This window comes from Corvus hawaiiensis, chromosome 6, assembly GCF_020740725.1.
Source record: "Corvus hawaiiensis isolate bCorHaw1 chromosome 6, bCorHaw1.pri.cur, whole genome shotgun sequence".
Classification (NCBI taxonomy): Eukaryota; Metazoa; Chordata; class Aves; order Passeriformes; family Corvidae; genus Corvus; species Corvus hawaiiensis.
In genome coordinates, this window is record NC_063218.1 from 14977688 (window position 1) to 14996203 (window position 18516).

The 18516-nt window shown below is 43.4% G+C and overlaps 1 long non-coding RNA gene across 1 annotated transcript; it reads left to right on the forward strand.

The window, feature by feature from the left end:
- The first annotated feature begins 12536 nt into the window (after positions 1–12536).
- On the forward strand, positions 12537–17712 carry LOC125328221. The gene is made up of 2 exons (XR_007204603.1): positions 12537–17265; positions 17425–17712. It is a non-coding gene; the product is annotated as an uncharacterized LOC125328221 (long non-coding RNA).
- The last annotated feature ends 804 nt before the right edge of the window (positions 17713–18516 follow it).

An 18516-nucleotide genomic window follows, 5' to 3' on the forward strand; every position in this document is an offset into this window, starting at 1 on the left:
GTGATGACATCAGCCAGCTCTTTGAGGACTCTTAGGTGAATCTCATCAGGCCCCATAGATTTATAGGGAGACAGCTGGAGCAGCAGATCCCACACAAGTTCAGGGTTGACTGGGGTTTGATCATTCTCACAGTCATGGTCTGCCAGCTCAGGGGACTTTACTTACTAATTCCATGAGCATCCTGAAGTCTGCTCTCCTTGTGTCCATAGCTGAGATTTTGCTGGCACTTTTCCTCCTGTCACCAGAGATTTTAAACTTGATCACTTTGTGGTTGCCAATCTGCACTTGGCTTACGGGATCCACTCTGCTGACAAGGAGCAAATCAAGGAGGGCGTCTTTCTGAGTCAGCTCCCTTAGGAATTGTTTTATAAAGTTGTCATCCAGGCTTTTTAGGAATCTTCTGGCCTGGGTTGTACCAGCTGTGTGATGCTCCCAATTGATTTCTGACAAGTTGAGGCCCCATAAGGACAAGGGCAATTAACTTGGAAGTGATCCTTCATTCCTCAAAGAATAATTAGTCATTGCCATCGTCCTGGCTGGGAGGTCCATAGCAGACTTGCACAATGACATCCACATTATTTGTTTGCTTCTTGATTCTTACCCAGAGGCTCTCAACTGTGCCGTTGCCAAGTGTGATCTCCATACATTCTACCCCTTCTATTACCTACATTGCCACCCCCTGCCTCTTCTGACCTGCGTGTCCCTCCTGAAGAGCCTGGAACGCTCCAACAGGGCACTCCAGTCACAGGACTTGTTGCACCAGTTTTCACTTACGTCAGTGATGTCGGATCTCTGGGACTGGGCCAAAGCCTGGAGCTCCTCTTGTTTGCTCCTCCTGATGTGTGCATTAGTGTAGAAACATTTCAGGTGTGGTACATTTTAGCCAATGCCTGGTGAAGCAGATTGAGGGATCCCATCAGTGCACATTTTGTCAAGTTCTGGCACACCATCCCATCACTCATCACTAGTGAGCCTGGTTTTGCCCCTTCCCCCCTTAGATGCTAGTTTAAAGCTCTGCTGTTTGTCCTTCTGACAATCCTCAGTGCTCACCTTAAAGGAATTGAAGAGAGAGTACATCTGAGGAAGACTGTACAGGTACTGGTTTCTTATTTCCTTATTACAAGAAAAAATGTGTTTCATAATTGCATCAGTTGAACTAAGATGTATGTGCTTAGCTGTTATTACTCTCAAGTAAAATCATACAATAAAAGGAGTTGGAAAACTGAGGGGAATAAGTTTTGGGTAATGCTTGTTCTGAAAAGAAGTAGTAAAAAAGCTAATCATAACTTCAAATCCAGAAACACAGAAGAGAAGGTTTGGTGCTCGTATGGGCTTCCCTTAACACTGCTTCTAGAGTCCAGGTGCAGGAGGAAATCTCCATGTCAGTGGACACCGGCACTGTGTACTGTGTAAGTACTGACATGTAAGCAGGTTTTATTTTCCTCATAGCTGTGATTAGGTCTTTCCTTATTGTAGAATGTGAACAATAATTTCATTTTGGTGAGCACAATAACCAAGAACCTTCCCAGTTTTATGGAAACGGTATCATGTACTTTGCTGCTTAACCATCTCCACTTACCTGGCTTATACTATATTTTTAACGTTACCTTTTATGTGCATTTTATTCGAAGTTTCATGCTAGCTTTTAAATTGAAGTAATTTTCTTCTGTTAGCTTGAAAATTTCATGTAGTTCTGAGTTCCTGTCTGGCTCTCACTGAAGTCACTGGGAAGACATTGACTTGGGCTCTGTAACTTGGGTGCATTTGAGCTCAAGTTCTTCAGATATGAGAAGTGTAAATTCCAGATGTCAAGCAGAAGGTGAGAAACACAGTGATGTGCAGAGGCAGCCTCTGCGGTTCTGCTTCTATTTTTTCAGGCTTTTTAATAAAACGTAGCACGTTCACTAGCTGCCGATTTCTGAGATAACCTTCTCCCAAGTAACATGTGACAGGACTAGAGGATATGGCCTTGAGTTGGGTAAGTTGTTGGATATTAGGAAAAATTTCTTTACTGAAAGAGTGGTCAGGCACTGGAACAGGCTGCTCAGGGAAGTGGTAGAATTACCATCCCTGGAAGTGTTCAAAAGGCGTGTGGATGTAGCACTTGGGGACATGGTTTTGTGATGAACACAGTGGTGCTGGGTTAATGGTTGGACTCGATGATCTTTGAGATCTTAGAGATCTTTTCTACCCTAAACAACTCAATGATTCTATGACGATTCTGCTTCAGGCAGACAGGTGCCCTCTGCAGAATGCATTGGGGCTAACTCCCACCCATTTCTCTGCTGTCAGCGGAGCTGCAGGCCACCATTTGGTTGTCCTGCCCTGAGATCACCCTTTGAAAATGAGGTGAGTTGAATGAGAAAGAGGCCCCTTCCTCCCTAACCTTGGGATGGCACTGAGCTGATGACATGGGTCTCACACAGTAGCCTGAAGCTGGAAATGTTCTTCCAGGGAAAGTGATGGAACAAGGGGAAAAGAAGATTTCATCAGACTGCAGCGTGGCCTGGGAATCACTCGTTATTCCAGGGTCACTCTCATCTCTTGCCAGGGTGAGGATGATCCTCTCTTCTTTACTGCCACTTGGCCTGAAGCGGGGAAGATGAATTGCTGCAGCTGTTCCAGCATTTGTAATAAACTGGTGCTAAGCTGCAAACATCACTTATGTAACTGAAGCACTGAGTTCCATGAGAGACGGCAGTATACCCGTCCAGTCCTCAACTATATATTCCTTTGGAAAAGCAGTTGTCACAGAAGTACTTGAGTGGCACTTTCACATTACTTTTAGGGTAAGGCTTTTAACTTTACTTAGTTTCTCATCTGTACAGCAACACAGAGAGAACAACAGCACTATGTTTGTAAGTGTTGCCTGTCTCACTATCATTAGTAAAAAAGCAGAAAACACATCTCGTTAAGCACAGACATCTGCTTCCATGTTCTTATATTACAGCCACTTAAATCAGTTATTTTTACTTTCCTGTATTCATTCTCCAGTCACTGCCTGACTTTAGACAAGACCCAGGTGTCTGAATGAAACCCTCCCTGAATTCAGCAGAGCCTCAGGAGCTTGATAGTTAAGATGAGAGAGTCATAGAAGGGTTTGGAATGAAAGGGATCTTAAAGTGTAGTTTCATCCTGCCCCACGATGGTCAGGGGCACCTCCACTAGACCAGATTGCTCAAAGCCCCATCCAGGCTGGCCTTCAACATTTCCAGGGACTGGACATCCACAACTTCTCTGCCTATTACAAGATCTGCCCTATTCTCACACAACTATAGAAATTAATGCTATTTTGCAGCACCAATTTCAAGTTAAGAAAATATTGCTTTCAGAGTGATTCTAGCTGGAATAGCAGGGCATTATATTCCTGCCAGCAACACTCATCACCTTTTTCCCAGCTTTACATAGTACATGTGCTCTAGGCAAAAGAGATCTCATTATACAAACAAGCATGGCATAGGCAGCTGTACTCCCTGTCTGGCCAACTGGCTGCTGTGCAGGGCTGTGCCAGCAAAAGCCTCACATAGAACAAGGGCAAAAGTTCCTGCGACTCTGCCTCAACAACGGTGTTGAAATTGCTGGTGGTGGAGATGGGAAGGGATCTATGAAAGATTTACTAACCATTTTTTGTTGGAGCAAATGCCTTTGTTTGGCTTTAAAAAAGTTGCTCTTTCTGTGGAATCTGTCAGCTAGAAGGGTTCCTTCATGGAGCACTGAGTACTGCCTGCCACGGAGAGCTGAATTCCCAAAGAATGCCACTCTTCTCAGCAGGTACAGCAAGGCAGAGCAAGGCAAGTGAGACCTTCCCCATCCACTTTGCAGGGCTGAATCAAACACACATCCTTGTGCATGCACATTGAGAGGGAAATCCTTATTTTACTTAACATTTAATTGCAAGCCGTTGAATTTAAATTATTGTTTACACCATTTATTATGGTGTAAAACAACCATACAGCAACCTCTGTGGAAGGTTTCTTGTAAAGTGATGGTGGTTTATTGGCAGATTAGCTAATGTGAAGGGTTACTTAATGCAGCAGCTAAATAAATCGCAGCAGAGCCTTATGGCACATAGGCTGTAGGAACTAAACTAGACGAGAGTATGTAGTCTATGGTAGATATATAGCAGCTGCTTTTTCGATAGGATATGGTGTGTTGATGTGTGTCAGGAAATCCCAGAAACTACAGTGACTGAGGCAAGGAGTGATGGGGGACCTGCATAAACTACCTGAAGCATATCAACAAATAGAGAAAGCCATAGACTGAAAATATGTTGGAAGAAATGCCAAGATTCAGAGACACTTCAAATATACAGAGGAAAGGAAACAGACCCGGGCAACCCAGCACATAAATAACACCCCCAGAAAGGGGTGAGCATTGTGGGGAAGAGCTGGGCAGTGGTGGAAACAGGCAGAACCAGAGTAGTCTGGTAGGCAGGAGTAAATCCATTGGTAGTGATTTTCAGGAGCCAGTTTTAAGCTTCTCATTTGATTTCCTTGTAAAGCAAAATCTAATAATTCGGAAGTTGATTCCTTGCCTTGATCAAAGAGGGTCAGAGAAAGTCCTGAACGAGACCAGGCTGAAGAGATTTGGGGCTGACATGAAGGCAAAGGAGACTGCTTTGGCAATTATGGCAAGTATGAAGGAGATGAAGCTGCAGTTGGAGCCAGCTAAGGAGCACAAACATTTTTCACTGGTGTAGGTAGCAGCAGTCTTCAACAGCCAAGTTCTAACTAGGTCAACGGCCTAGCAAAAATCCATGCATTTCCTGATCTGTTCTAATATTGCATTCTTTTTGTCCAATTTCACCCAGTTGCCCACCATAGAGATATCTATCAGTGGGCTCCCATTTTCCTGTGGTTTCCTGGAAACACAACTGGGGTTATCTCTGGGGAATCTGGGCAGTGCAAAGAGCCTTCAGCTCAACTCCCTCACCAGCCAGAGCTGCACCACGGGGAGGCTCATCCCTTTGCATGACCCACTGCCGGAGGGTTGGAGCTGAAGGCTGCAGGCTGGCCCTACGGTGGTGGTAGGACTGCTTACCAGTGATGGTTAGGGCAAGAATGCCCCGAATTGTGCTAAGTTCTGCCACAGCTGCCTGTGCACCTCCCTCACCTGCAACTGTGATTATGCTTTTTATACAATGCTCCCGAGGCTTGGGTATAATTTTCTCTGCTCCCCGTCCCCAGACATCCCTCTCGAGTGTCAGTGTTTATAAGGGCTGTGCACAATTCCTCTGCTCCCCGAACCCCACCCCACCCCAGAGGCAGCTGTATTTCCACAGTGAATGAAGCAATTCCTGTATGTATGATTTTAAAGTGCTTTGGGACCCTTTGGGAAAGAAGGTGCAATTGTACAAGAACAAGATATTATTAAAACAGGAATCTGTGTAATAGGTGATAAATTTTGATACTGTATGTTTAATATAATATGACGGTTGTAAATCCAGTGAATTACCATAGGTATTTGCTGTGCTGTGTGTTTATGAATTGTTTGGGCAGGTGTTTTTCAAGTCCCAGTTTTTCACACAAAACGTGAATTATAGGACAGTTTAATAATATTCCTTACTAGATTCCAATATGCTGCAATTAGCTGCAGAAATGTTATCACTTTATGGTTGAGCTTGGTTGCTGATTAAATTCATGTATAAGAAAGTAAATGAAAAAAGCAGCAGAGAGAAAAAGAGACCTGCACAAGTAAACTTTTAGATCTGCCTTTGATCTCTTGCAAGCAAATATCTTTTAAAGCTACAAAAATCAATATTTTCAGTATTGTTCAACCTGTATTTTACATGAGCTTCCACATAAGTTAGAAGCAGACTATTTTGATTGCAATAATGAAATAGTTCTCTAAAAGTTTATATTCAATAGTTAAACTATTTATATTTATTGATGTGAAGGGGTATCTGTACTGCACATGTTATTTGAATCAAACCTTGTTGTATTACTTTTAAATCAGATCCAAAATAATGTAATTCAGGATTACATACAGTCAGAATTTCTTATTTTTATTTTTTACCGACTTCCACATAAAAAGACGTATAAGACCTTGAAAAAATTTTTCCCATCTCTGAAGAAGAGAGAAGTGCTCTATTTCACTCTTCCGTCTGCTTTTGTACCATCTCAGCCTGAGCCGATGTTACGCCAAGCAGCATGGTAGTAAACTATTGAGAGGTAGGGTTGAGGAGAGGTTTAGAGGCTGAAGAGCATCATGTCCATCACTATAGGATTCTGTGAGTGTAAACTAGGCTGTCATTAGTTTTATGAAATCCTTTTTCTGGTTTTGTTTGGAGTATGGAGTCCTTTACTTGCTAAGTAGGCGTTTTCAGCTCCAGAGGGGTTGGCGTGACTTACACACCTCCATAGGCATTACTGGCATCTCCCAGATGAGCGAAGCTCATGGCTGGGTTTCGGAGGTTCTGTGGTCCCACTGCTCCAGCTGATGTCCAGGGTGGTTGAAAGCCCTGGTCATCTCTCTCCACCTCTCCAAGTCCCATCCCACCATGGCTCATGCCTTCCTGAGCACCCAGGATCTGAGCACCACTGGTATCAGGCCCATCGCTGAGTGTCACTGAATCTCACTACTGTGACACTACAAGCTGGTAGCTCGGATGGAGGCTTACTTAAACATTTTCTTTCCCCTTGACTGGCATAAGGAAGGCTCCTGCAGCCTGCCCCCTCCCTGCACCATGCCTTGTGTATGTGTAAGAGCTGCCCTTGGCCCCAGATGATATGTTTGCATTTCAAAATTGATGCTGAACTCGACTTGAGGCAGATACGAAAGGACGATTTTTTAAACAGATGTTGCAGGTCACTTGTAAGTTATTTGTCAAATAAGTTTCAGAGCACAAGCCGCTGCTTTTGCCATTGTAACCAAAGGCGTCTGCTGTTCAGCAGCAGTAATTACAAAGCCAGGGCAACGCAGGGAAAATTCATCTTATTTAAAAGTGTTTTAGTGTCACCAAACAGCTTGCTATGCCATTAGGCGAGTTTTGCTAGACACATTCAAGTTGAGGATTTTAATTTGTTTGAAGTATTCTCTAAAACAGAATTATGTTGGAGTTTACATAAAATGAGAGAATGACATGAAAAGTTTTAACTTAAGCAGCAAAATATAAAGGCTAATCTTATTTAAAAGTAATATGTGTGTCTTGATTGAGTGCCCAGATACACTCAACTGGGACATTTTAGTGGAATCGGTTCTAAGCTGTTACACTGAGTTATACAGAATAGGTTTTCCTGAGCTCACATTGCCAGACCTGAAATACTCTTGTGGCTGCATTTAATAAAGAAACGAAAGTCTTGGGTAAGGGGATATGATTTTTTATGACAGAAGGAATGCAAATAACTTTTAGTCTCATTGCCTAGACCAGGTTTGGTCTGATTTGATGGAGTTTAATAATGACTTATAACCTGTGCTGACAATGTGCAGACCCACACAACGTCATTTAACTCATTTATTCTGCTTGCTGTAAAAACAAAGAGATGGCAAATAAATATATGGAAAGTTCATTGTTTGTCAGAGGGCCCAAGCCAAAAGTTTTCAGTGACCTTTTAAAATATGGTCCCAGGCTAGTACTAAAATGTCTGTCACTCAGCGCACACACTTGCACAATTTGGCCTTTTAACCCGTGCATCTTGTTTTTCTCTCTTTCAACTGGTTGTATGAATTTCAAATCAGCTGCAGCTATTTAAGTTTTTGCATTGGAGGATTACTGTAAATTGCAGTCTGACAATTACAATGTACAGCGCACAGGAGAGTTATTAATGGATAGGCCTACTGATGGCCTTTCAGCGCTGACGAGGGCCTGGTGTTCCTCACCCATAATTAGATCCAGTGGTCGGGGTCTGCACAGATGAGGCAGAGAAGGGGGTCGGCCGGGGAGCGCCGCTTTATCAGAGGAAGATATCAATTGATCAGAGATAGTTACTATCGGCAACGTCTAAATCTCTAATTCACCTTCTTCTTAATGACTTGTATTGGCTTAAGAAGCTAAGCCATTTGACAGCACGGAGCTCAGCTGACAAAGCTGTGCAGGTGGTTTTAATAGAGGATTTCTGTTGCTTGAGATTTCACTAAAGACGGAGCAACAGTTCAACAGACACAACAGAGGCCAGTAAAAACTCCGGTCTGCTGCTCTGCTCTCTGAGGGTACCAGTGGGGCTCAGGCTGCGCTGAACCACCACTCCCATTTACACGGCATTTTTTCTCCTTGCAGACCTGAACAAGGGCTTTCTCTGAGGTTTCAGTATTTATTTTAAGGAATGAATCTTACATGGGCATAAATTATATGTGACAAATGAAAACCTGTTGGAGGGGGATTTCTTTATTTATTTATTATTTCTGTATGAAAAATGTTTTCCAGGACATAATGTTCTTGAGAAATGCAATATACTTTTAGGACAAAGAGAGAGTCCAATGCCCAGGAAAAAACAGTAAGCTTTGTAAAAGCTGAAGACAAGAGTTGTTTACCTTTGATAAACCAAATGCAAGCCAAGTGCTTAGATTAGACATGGCTTCATGAACCAAAATGTCAGCTTTTTAATGAAGTAACCCAAGAAGCAATGGTTTGTGCTTAGATTATCACAGTGTAAATCCAATAAGAGACGGGCACCTAACACCCCAAGGCGCTGCTGATCCAGCCCTGTTCCTTTCTAGAAGGATTACAACCACCTGCTGGGAAGTTTTCCATGCAGTAAAGCTGGTAGCCAAACTGATATTCACAGTATGTCCCAGAGACTTTTTATTATTATTATTCAGATGATGTATACACATGGGAAATATAGGTTTGAGTCTGTTAAGGCTCTTTTTGGGGGTAAAAGTTTGTTTAAAATCTTGTTCCAATCTCTTAACACGTATTGAAGTAAAATCTAATTGAGTAGATCACTGGCATAGGCAGAACTTTCTGTTGTTGTTCTTGAGGGAGAGCTCAACAGAAAAGCACGTCTGTGGCACTTTGCATTGTAGCCTTGAGTGGAAACATATTTATCAGCACAAAGCCTGCTATTTTAAGCTCTTCTGGAGCTAGCAAAACTGACAGACATTTCTTCTGGTTTCACCACCAGGTTCGTGACCTCACTCCCAGTACCACTTCTAGGTTCATGTCACAGTTTCTACTTGTGAGCTGGTTTTACTTCCAATGAACTTGCAACCCAACTCTGTAAGTTATGGCTTTGCAGCTTCTAGGTTGAGGACCACTGGCCTGAAGTGTCCTTATTTAAAAATAAATACACTGTGCACCTGTAGCATGCTGTTATCTCAAGACCTCTAAGTGCTTTCCAAATCTGCTAATTATGGTTTATAAAGCTCTTAATGTTCTGTCAGAGGAGAAAACAAAGGCATAGGAAAATGAGCAAGTCTCCCAAAAGCAATAAATTGTTAAATGGTTTGTTAAGTAATTTGCCCAGCCAAGACTCAAACTCAGTTTATAGACTGATATAGAGTATGGGTTGATATCCTCATCCTTTGATACTGGTGGTGAAAGTTGCAGAATCGCAGAATCTCAAAATGATTTAGGTTGGAAAAGACCTCCAAGATCATCAAGTTCAATCTTGGACTGATCACTTCCTTGTCAACTAGACCACAGCACTAAGTGCCATGTCCAGTCATTTCTTGAACACCTCCAGGGATGGTGATTCCACCACTTCCCTGGGCAGCCTAATAAACAACTCCTTCAGAGAACAAGTTCTTCCTGATATCTAAACCTCTCATGGCACAGCTTGAGACCATGTACTCTTGTCCTATCACTTATTGCCTGGGAGAAAACACCAATCCCCACCTGGCGAGAAGCTCTTTTCATGTAGTAGGAAGTGATAAGATCCTTTTCTTCAGACTAAACACCCCCAGCTCCCTCAGCTGCTCCTCACAGGACTTGTGCTCCAGAGCCTTCCCCAGCTCCATTGCCCTTCTCTGGACACCCTCCAGCCCCTCAATGTCTTTCTTGTCATGAAGGCCCTGATGCCTTAGGTTTTAACTTCTATATTTTTTCAAATTCTGTACTGCCTAGTGTGTAACTCTGAAGCTTCTTGTAGCCTGTTAATTTCTGCTCTCTCGCACTAGGTAGACATAACAAAGTCTCTCCGGGCCTGCTCTTCAAGGACATCCAGACCATCCTAGGCCCAAAAAGTATAAACCAAAAGCCTTTGAGAGGGGGGCAAGCTGAGGGGAATTACATCATTAAACTGAAGCTTTAATCGGAGAATTAACTCTGATATGCTAACGAATCAAACCTATAAAAGTGTGAAGAACTCGTGACCTGTCGTCCATCTTGGGGTCTATCTTGGCAATAGCCTCTGGCTCCCCAGGGGGTACCTTTGAAGGCCCTTCAAATAAATACCTACCTTACTCCCTTACTCCTGTCTAGTCTCTGTTTTTAGGTGGCCTCTTCAGGCATCAGCCCCAGAACTGAACACAGAGCTCAAGGTGTGGCCTCACCAGTGCTGAGTACAGGAGTACAATCCCTGCCCTGGTCCTGCTGGCCACACTATTCCTGATCCAGGCCAGGATGCCCTTGGCCTTTCTGGCCACCTGGGCACACACTGGCTCATGTTCAACCACTTTTGGCCAGCAGCCCCAGGTCCTTTTCGCTGGGCACCTTTCCAGCCACTCTGCCCCCAGCCTGTAGTGTTATTTGGGGTTGTTGTGACCAAATGCAGCAATTGGCCTTGAACTTCATACTGTTAGCTTCAGTCCACTGATCCATCAGACCCATTGGCTTCAGTGTACTCAGGAGCTCACCAGCATTTTCTTTTGCTTTCCATGAGGATAGTACCCAGAAGCCCAAGGCACAGTTAATTATCACATAATTATAAACTTTCGTCATTAAAATGAGAGCTGTCGTTTTGGAGCTGACTGACCAAGATGGCTGGGGTGTCAGTGTCATCCTGAATTTAACGTGTACCTACCAGAAGAAAACTAGCTGGAGAATGGTGCTGACGTGGAGGTCTGCTTTTCTGAACAATGAAGCAAAAAAAAAACATGGTGGTAGCACTTGTCTTCAACCTGAAATGGTCCTATTCTGCCATGGACAATGAGGGATGCCCAACAAGCACTTTTTGGGACAGGTGTGTAGGTCAGCTGTTTGTTATAAACAATTGTTTTATTTTAGAGCTGCCTGTGCTTTTGCTCTTAGACTTCTGCTTTTTATGTTTGAAGTTACGTGGTGAAGGCAGGGTTTCTTCACTCATGTTTGGAGTAACCTCCACAGTGAAAAGCTATTATTGACATCTTTGGGTGCTATTATTTAGTCACAAACTACTGGCAGTGGTGAGGGCAATAAGCGGTGTGGTTCTTCAAGATCCCACAGAAAGGTGTTTCCCTCCTGTCACATGTCTTGTGTCACCTGCCAGGTACTGGTGCTGGGGCAGGCCTGTGTCTCCACCATGTTGTCTGCCAAATATAAAAAAGTCAAACTTCTCACTGAGGAAGAGTTTGGTACCAAGAGTCAAGCACAACCTGTTCTCATGCTGTAAGTCTGTCTTTTTTGTTATTTAATTTCTGTTCAAGTATGGGTTGGAATATTTCAATTTACTTTGCTTTACCTATGTTGAGGGACTTGGTCAAAGAATTGTTTGGGAGACAAAGAGCAAACCTTGATCACTCAGACCTTAAAGGTGACAGTTTTGGCATGGTTTGAGGGCTTGAAGCAGGGGGGCCACATTCTTTGTTCATGTTAAAAGGGGAACCTCTGCTGACTCAGTCAAGCTCTGTTCATTTATGCAGAGAAGATAGGGCCCAATGGTTTTCTCTGTAATGGTTTCCATAAGAGACATCTCAGCTCATTCCCTGTAATAGTCTGTGTGGTGTGAGTAATCATCAATCTGTTAGCAATTATGAGCAAGCCTGTTAGCACCATGAGCTGATCAGCTGAGCTTTGCAGAGACGTCACTGAGCTGTTCTGTGTCTCACAGTCACCTTCCTCTGGCAGTTCACCTCTTCCTCCAGGGCAGTGTAATGGGGGAGCTGCTGGTATTAGGTAACTCTTCCCCCTTTTGCTTGCCAGTCATGACTGTGCCCCACCATGTAATATTTCAATTCTAACACTCCAGTTCAATGGCTTCAAAGGTAATTGCTCCCTTGCTTCATGCCCATTAGCTGTTGATATTGGGATAAGCTGGTCAACAAGAGGGTACATGATTAGTGACCTTATTCTACCAGGGTGCCCATGAACCACAATCAAAATATGATTTTTTTCTGTGCATTGGAACTTGTGTCTATACCTCATACTTCTTTCCCAAGTAAAAAAGTTTACTAATTCAATCTTGAGTACATATATATGTATATGTATATACACATACATATACATACACACCGTAAGTGGGTGTGTACGTGACTTATTCATCTGTGACCTGCATGTCAAACATCTCATGACAAAGCAAAGAAAACCACTAGCTCTCCAGCTTCTGAAGTGAAGCGCTGCTGCAAAAAGTATTATAATGAATAACTGACTTCTGTCTTAGCAGTGCCTTCATCTTTTTATTCCTTTTTAAAATAAAGTCTGTTTTGACTGTTTTGCTATACTGTTAACAGATGGATACACTCAAAATGTTGGCAGTTATGTTCAAGACTGGATTAATATAGGTTTGTTATTTTACTAGCATATCCAAAGGCAAATATTCCTACTGGACTCCACCCTTCAGCTGTGAAGCAGGTTGTAAATCAGTCCCTTTTTTGTTGTTTTTAAAGTAGTTTAGGGGCTTTAAAATGGTATTTAACATTATTACAGTCTGCTTGAATATTGTACAATTTCTAACTATTTCTTCTTTTTTATATCCACTTTCCCGTCACTCAGAAGCTTCTAAAGAAAACTGCAGTCACTGCTAATGCTAAGGTGTAGCAGAAGTGCTTATACTGTTTTTGATGACTGTTCTCTCCCAAGTATTTAGATGCCGTAATTTTTGACTTGCTGGGAAAGCCCAACATTTACAGAGGAAAGGAAGGAAGGCCAGGTTTTCAGATTTTGTCTTTAAGGCTGGAATGCGTAAATTTGTCATTGTGTCTTTCCCTAGGAAAGCTCCAGTAGGTGCAGAGCCAACGGTCCTTGTCCCTTTGCTGCCATTGTTAATGGATCATTAAGACTATGGAAAAAAATATTCTGCGTCTGGAAATATGGAAGGAAATGGCTACTGGATCAGGAGCCAGCAGTTCTGATGCTAGCACACATTCAGGCGCATCCATCAAGCACTCTATGACCTGTGAAAATTATATCCTACAATATCCCTGTTCATGTGTTTCTATTTTGAAATTTTGGTCTCCGTGTTTATTCCCTTTCCTCAGAGTCAGAGCAATGTAACCTGGGTGCTGGAGGAAAATGTTATTTGAGCTGATCTTAGACTCTTGACTGATTGTAAAAATAGGGCCTTCCTATCCATTAAGATAAGACTGAAACTCTGGTGACATTAAGCACAGCTATAACAGCTTTGGTGTTCTGGTCTGCAAAAAAATGCCTATCCTGTCTAGCAGGGCCATTGTGTTGGTATGGTCTCTCAGACCTGGGTAAGAGGTTCCAGTCTATCAGATGTCACCTCCCACCATGTCCGAGCAGCTCCTGTCCCCAGAGGGAGAGAACAAGTGAACGTATGATGTTTCAGAGCTCTTGTGATAAAGCTTGAGTACCCTGGAAAGCAAATATGCTTCTCACTCGCCTCATTCTCTTCTGATTTCATGTCCCTGGACTCTCTTGTGCTGCTTGTTTTCATTTTCTTTGCAAGGCTGCCCTTATCTGGACTCCTGCTGGATCTCATGTTCCCGCTCACATCCTGCCCCTGTGCTGAGGAGGGCACATGGGATCAGAGCAGTCTGTGCTGGGAGCACTCAGCCTCACTGACGGGCCAGCATCTGTGCACAGCATGCTGTGCGAACCCAAGGCTGCTGGCTGTGTTGGTAGCATGTTTAGAGTTTCCCAAATGTAAGGACTAAAAGGGGAAAAACATTATCATTTTTCAATCCCTGTAATTTAATCACTGTGTAGATTGACATCCAACCTTACTTCCATGCCCTCCCAGCACTGTGTTCATGTCCCTGCTGCCCCAGCAGCAGTGTCTGCAGCCTGCACACTGGGCAAGGGAACAATTCTCATCATGGCCTGTCTTTAGGTATTTTTCTGTTTTCAGGTCATGTTAGCTTTAAGCTGGATCAGGTTCCTCATCTGACCTACTGCATAGTTTCAGAAGCACCAGTATCAACAAGAGGGAGAAGGCAGGGCTGCTGGAGGCAAGGGAAGCATGAGCCGACACCAATCTCCCCTGTCCTTGGTTGTGGGCTTCTGTGAGACCTCTGTCCATGTGCTCCCAGCCTGTGTCTCCCATCACACCAGCCATGGTAGTGTCACCAGGACCAGCTGCTGACCTGGTGCTCAGGTTACTCAGCTGAGCTGATGTGTCTGTACAGAGCCCTGTGGTCCAGCACAAGGAACTCATTGGAAATGATTGACAGTGGACAGGCGAGGGAGAGCTGGGCCATTTCTCTCAGGTTGACAGTGGGTCACAACAGGTGTGGTGTGAAACTGGACCTGCACGAAGGTATGAATCAAAGTACCAGCTCAGGGTCCTCATGTCAGACACAAGCAAGCATTTAATGATTTAGCTTGAGGATGGGACAGAAACAATTTACTTAATACTTCTGCAGGTATCAATCTGTGTGCTGTGGCTGGCTCCCTGCTCCCCATCCGGTACGCACACACGCGCACACAAACACACACACACAATGCCTTCTTTGTTGGTGTGGAAAAATGCTCCACGGGGAGCTGCACACCCCAGAATGCAGCTCTGTTTGCGTCTAGAGCCGTGATGGATCACTGTGGGGAAGCTTAAATCTCTGCAGCGCTCAGATCTCTATCAAAAAATGAGGGCGGCTGACGTACGCTCCATTTAATGTAAACTGCACGTATAGCTGGATTCCTTACCACCTTGTCAGTGCCACCCCCAACTGCCAAGGCCTGAGAGCCCCTGAGTCTACTGAAACCAAAGGGAGGTGAGCATTTTCTTTGACTTGGATGCAGGTATTTTAAAGGGAACATGGGAAATAATTAACACATAATTAACCTGTGGAACTTTCTGCCAGGAAGTATTACTGAGGCCAACTGCTCTGCAGGGTTAGGAATTTATATGAATAATAAGAGGTCCAAAGTGGAAAAGGTTTCAGCCTTCAAAGTAGGGCGGACATCAATAACCAAAGTGAGTTAAGGAGATGGTTTTCTTATGAATAAATTATTTTCTAGTGGTCTATTGTGGGATGTCTCTCACATTTCTGTGAACCCTCTGGGAATAACTAATGATGAAGACAGTAGAACACTGGTCTGATCCACTCTGTCAAGCGCCTTTCCTATTAAAATACAGTATTGCAGATGTACTCTAGAGCTACTAGAGCAGCACTCACCCTGGTTCTTACTGTGCTCTGGAAAATAACTGCTTGTTCAAACAATGTGAAAAACCATATCTTATTGTATCCCAGACCTGTCACTCTTGTAGACTGCCATTATTTGACTGGTTCATTGTCACTTCATCTCACTGGAAAGTTGTTCATTAAAAATGAAAACATATATATGGAGGAGGACAGTCTGTTTACTGTGAACTACATAGAACTGTCAGAACAGATCAGACTGGAAGGCTGACCTGCCCAGGATGGACCTTTGCAGTGGTCTGCAGGTGTCTGAAGAAAGAATGTAATCAATGGAGAAAGTGAAGAATCATCCTTCATGGTAAACCATTTAATTGTGCCACTTCATATCTTGTGGATTCCTTGTGGAGCTTCACTTGTGGATTCCCTGTGGAGCTTCACCACAGGGCTTAATAGACACTTAAATTTTTATTGCTTCTTGAATCTTTTTAATATTTTGGCCTTCACTACATGCTGTAGGCAGTATCATCCCATGTTGTCTCACCTTCTGGGTGAGAAGGTGCCTCCTCTTGGTTGTTCTGAGCTTGCTTGGCCCAGTCCCATAGGATGGGCAAGAGGGAGCAGTCATTCCCACAAGTTACCATCTCTTGTACCTTCTTCTTCCTGCCTCCTTGCAGCTTTCGTGTGCATCAGTTTCTGCCCATTGCCCCTTGTCCCATTTCTCAGCACCACTGAGCAGAGCCTGGATCCATCCTCTCAACAGGGCCCCTTCAGATATTTATATACACTGATAAGGTCCTCTCTCAGCTGTCTCAAGGCTGAGCAGGCCCAAGTCTCTCAGCCTTTCCTCTGAGAGATGCTCCTGTCCCCTCATCATCTTTGTGGTCTCTGCTGGACCTGTTCCAGGAGCTCCATGTCCCTCTTGTACTGAGGAGCCCAGAATTGGACGCAGCACTCCAGATGCACCTCACCAGGGCTGAGTAAAGGTGGAAAGCTTGCAAATTGTTGTTTTGCATCCTGCAAATAGGCAATAGGTTTGACTTCCTTTTCTCCTTGACTTTGCAAGAAATCTGAGTTTTTGCTATCTACTTTCTCTGTAGCATTTGTGACTTTACACACTTCTATTGTATCTGCTCATCTTTGAAAAGAAATTACTTAAGTTTATTGGGGTGGCAAAGTCCCATTTCCGCTGACTGCTTCCATGTATGAAAGTTCCAAATTTCCTTGTCTTTCCCTGCCCTCCACACACTTTTCTCCAATATTTTTTTGCCTTTCCCTTTTGAATTCTGATGCATCCTCCTAGAGACTGGGTAGCCAAAACAGCATCAGGGATTCACAACACTGTGAATAGGGACACTGTGCATTTGCACAGTGGGACAGTGAGCACTGTGGTTGTGTTCTCATGACCCCAAGTTCACGTTTGCTCTTTAGACCACTGTGAAACCCAGAGCTGATACTTTCAGAGGACAAACCACAATGAGTCCCAGTTCTATTTCCTAAGTAGTTTTTGAGCCTGCTTAAGGAGCACAACTCCAGGAACAACTCCTTGAGACAACTCCTTGTGGATATTTTCTCTCCACTGCACAAAGGAAAAGCAGTTATTCTAAATTTTTCATAAGAATGAAACCAGGGCCATTTTGAGTCAGACCAGAAATGCATCTTGGCCACAGCCCTGTCTCTCTGATAGTGGCTTGCGGGGGCTTAGGGAGAGAACCAGGTGTTATACTGTGATATTTTCTGTACATATTTTCCATGTCTGTGGCTGGGGAACTTCTTGGCCAGGAGGTTGCATTTGTTTTTGTTCTCACAGCCCTTAGGAGACCTTTCCTTTGTTCACATGCACATGGATTTTACCTTTTATTCCAGCCATTTTTTAATCTGCAAGAGGAACTCATCCATATCCTTGAATACCCTTGGTGTAAGGAAAAGCAGGTAAGAATTCTTGGGTTTTGACCTTTTTTCCTAACTCCAAACTTGTTCATCTGATAGCCATAATAGCCATTGGCTATTATAAAAATTATCTTTTCATGTACTTTGAAACATATCTTTTTCTAATATAGTCTCCTTTTCCTTTTGTCTGTCCATGTGTAGAAACCCAAAGGGGATTGCAGCTCATGAAAACTCTCCAACGCAGCCTGAAACTAGCAGCCTCAGAGCACTTGGAAATGATGGGAAGGTGCACAGATCTCCCTGGGTTACTCAGCCTTCTGCTGCCATGGCTGGACTGTTATCAGTACCCAGCAAGCCAGACAAAAGCTACTTCTGCTGTCTGCTCAAATCACAGTCACACCTCTAGGCTGCAGTATAGACACCCCCTCTGTCTGGGATTGTTACACTACATGAGTTCTTCCAGTTTTAATAAATTTGCAGTGAAATATTGAACACTGGCATATACATTTTTTTTGGCAAAGAGAAGCAAAAGTTGAAATTTGAATTTAAAACTCTAATGCGACAAGTGGGCTTGAAGATTTATGGACTTAACAAACACATACAACTTTTGAGACATGCCTAGCAGACATCATGCTTTTAAAATGTCACAGCTCATGTAGTTGTCACTTCAAACACTGAGGAAGCTGGCACTTCCAAAGTGCTAGCAAGCTCTGACTGGACAGTAATAAGACTCAGAGATCTAAAATTAAAAATTACCCAAGAAAATGTATAACTTCTTAAAGACCTCATTTTGCACATTTTATGCCACACTCCACTTTGCAAAGAAATGGTTGTCTGATCAGCTAAATAAAAATGAGATGTTTCCACTACACCTTCAGCAGAGGAAACAGAGCTGTTTGTAATGGAACAGCTTCCATGGCAAGTGTTACGAGCCCTACTGATTGAAAAATGTCTTCTCCTATGAGGTTTGCTTGCCTTTCTCTGGCAGGTGTCTAATCAGTGATGCTGAAATGTATTTTACACTGTGACCCATCTGAACATCACTGATGAATAGGATATATTTTAGTTCTGCAGTTATCAAAAGCCTCATTTCAGTTCACAAGTCAGATAGTTTCTCTTTCTGTTACAGCATTTTAGTAATGTCAGCCAGGAAATCTCACTGCAGCCTGTTTTGGCAAAAAAGGTACACTGACATGATTGAGACCTCTGGTACAGAGGCAAAGTTTTGGAAACCTGCTGCCTTTCTCCTACTAACAGCAGCAGACAGACACCCCTACAGAAGCAGCTTTCTCC